Source organism: Petaurus breviceps, unplaced genomic scaffold (genome assembly GCF_028583685.1).
Source record: "Petaurus breviceps papuanus isolate PSGF00001 unplaced genomic scaffold, PetGlider_PUasm1.0 207, whole genome shotgun sequence".
NCBI classification, from domain to species: domain Eukaryota; kingdom Metazoa; phylum Chordata; class Mammalia; order Diprotodontia; family Petauridae; genus Petaurus; species Petaurus breviceps.
This window is the reverse complement of record NW_027185850.1, coordinates 22818368-22820848: the sequence shown is the minus strand read 5'-3', so window position 1 is coordinate 22820848 and position 2481 is coordinate 22818368. Positions and strand designations below refer to the sequence as shown.

The 2481-nt window shown below is 49.3% G+C and overlaps 1 protein-coding gene across 1 annotated transcript in view; it reads right to left on the bottom strand.

Annotated features, from left to right (window-relative positions):
- The window catches only part of LOC138164967 (protein mago nashi homolog), a 237049-nt gene extending 235335 nt beyond the window's left edge, over window positions 1-1714 (bottom strand). The window contains exon 1 of the mRNA XM_069092974.1: window positions 1711-1714. The gene's annotated coding sequence lies outside the window, so the exon portion shown is untranslated. The remainder of the gene's footprint in view (window positions 1-1710) is intronic.
- Between the last annotated feature and the right edge of the window lie 767 nt (window positions 1715-2481).

Here is a 2481-nt window from a genome sequence, read left to right as displayed (position 1 = left end):
CCAGGAACTCACTGCTTACTCCAGGTGCCTCAGCCTGCTTCCTGCCAACAGAACTGCCTTCTTCATGCTGGTGTCTGAGTTATTGCCTCCTCTGGCCCCAGCCAGGAATGCCCTCCCTGCTCTTCTCCACTCCCAATGTAGGGTCCTTTCTCAAGACAATCCTTCCAAAGGGGGCCTTCCTTGACTGACCCCATAAGATTCCATTCTCTTCCACACTCTCCCTCTCACATATGCCATAGCAATGATTCCTTTTGTGTGGGGGTTGGATGGGACAGCTGCCGAGGCTCCTTCCAGCTCCCTACTTCTGTCCTGCTAAGCTCTTCGTACCCTATAGCCTAGCCAAGGGCTTGGCATGTAGCAGTGTAACAACTTCAGAGTCGAGAGACCTCAGAAATCCTCTAGTTCAGGCATTCTGAACTTTGTCTATGTTCAGGGTTCCTGGGGCAGTCAGTCTTAGGATGCCTATGGACCTCTTCTCAAAATCACACTATTAAATGCATAAAATAAAATATATGGGATTGTAAAGGAAATCAACTGTATTGACAGCAGGATGTAATTTCTTCCCATCCAAATTCATGGGTCTCCTTAAACCTATCCAGGATGTCTTCTTGGGTCTGCGGTCCCAAGGTTAAGAACCCTGCTGCAGCCCATCTCAGTTTCCTCATCTGTGAAGATGGATGAGTGGGCCTCTGAGGTCCCTTTTAGCAGTAGATTCATGAGCTTGGGAACCAAGGCCTGAGCAGGACTCCCCACCCCCACCCCTACCCCAGAGCAAACCAGGTGAGTCATGGTCCAGTCCCCCAGTCCCCACCCTTCTCCAGGAGGTCCAATACACTTCAGGCCAGCTTTGCTGGGAATGCAGCTCAACACAGCAGGTGCAGGGGCTCCCCCACATTAATGGAGCCCAGGGGCTCGGAGAAGGCCCGATTCTCGGGCTGTTTAAAGTGAAATATCGCCTGCTTGAGAACCCAGCTTAATGGCCCTCTCCGGATAATGAACATCCTTGTGTTGGCTTGAATGAGACCAAATCAGCGCATGCAGCAGCGAGGGAGATGCTGAATGGATGGCAGCCGCCTTTTCTTCCTTCCAAAAGGCATGAATTTTCATATTGCAATTAAACAGCCTGGTGGGTTGATTCTGCCTGCCTACTGCTGACAGCAGAAAAAAGGAACAAAGACAGCAGCCTTGACACCAGCAAGAAGTTATTGCAACACGAGCAGAGAAAACATGTGGGACTGGGGGTCTCGTAACTTTGGGGGGTGGGGTGGGGGAAGAAGAGGGATGAGCCTGATTTCTAAAGAGAACATAGAGCATTCGGGCAGAACATAGAGGCTCTCAGAACTCAGAGGATGTCAGAGCTGAGAGCTTAGGATAGGGAATGTCAGGGCTGGGAGGAATCTTAGAGACAATTTCATCTCAACCCCCTCATTTTATAGATGAGGAAACCAAAGTCCAAGGGGTCAAAGTCCATCATATCTTAGACAGCAAAGGAGGGCCCTTAGGGGCAGAGGTAAGGTCCCATGGGTCTTTACTCCCAAAGCACACTTTCTTCTTCATCCCCAGCTTCTGCCCATGGCGTCTAGAACTGGTTAGCACACTCGCCTAGACAGATTGTCTTATCATCCACTTTCTTCTCCTCTCTGTACCCAAGACTCTCAGATGCCAGGAATCCAGGGTCACTTTTCATTGGCTCTGTCCCTCACTGCCCCCCCCCATGTACCAGGTGCCATCCCCTACTGGGATGACTACCCATAACTGGTATGTCTGCTTCCTGGGTCCCTCTAGAACCCAGGAAACCCAGACTTGGGGTGTATCCTTGGGGTGTGTCCGTATTTATTAATGGGAATAAAATTCTAGAGCAAGTAGGAACTTTGGAATAAAATGCAAGAACAATAGAGTGTCAATGTTGGAGTGGACTCTGGAACATAGTGTGGAAGGACCTTCGGGGAGAGAATGTTATAGAACATCAGGGACCAGCTGAGGCCAAGGATCTGCACTGTTTCCGTGCCAGGGTCCCTTAGGGCTGGTGAAGCCTAGAACTCCTGTCTCCGAGGAGCGTTTACAAATGCATCAGATAAAAGACATTACATCAGAAACACGACCAACATACTGAATGCACGCAGTATGATATAATATGCAGTTATTATATCGTAAATATATGAATGTATATAATAATATACAGTTTACTGAAACATTATTTCAAGGCATTTAAAAAAAGTACCCATGGGCCCTGGGCAAAGGACCCCTGAGCTACGACATCCTTGTCTTGTCGGGGGCCATACTGAGGCTCACACAAGAGGTAACAGCCTCATTATCACCTCCAGGATCACATACAAAATACCCTCCATCACCCAGTCCCTCTATCCTCTCCAGTCTCCTTAGACCTTCCTCCCTGACATGAACGCTTTGATTCAGTGACACCGGCCTTTCCAACAAGACCCTCCATCCCTTGGCGCTGGGCATTCTCTCAGGCTCCCCTCT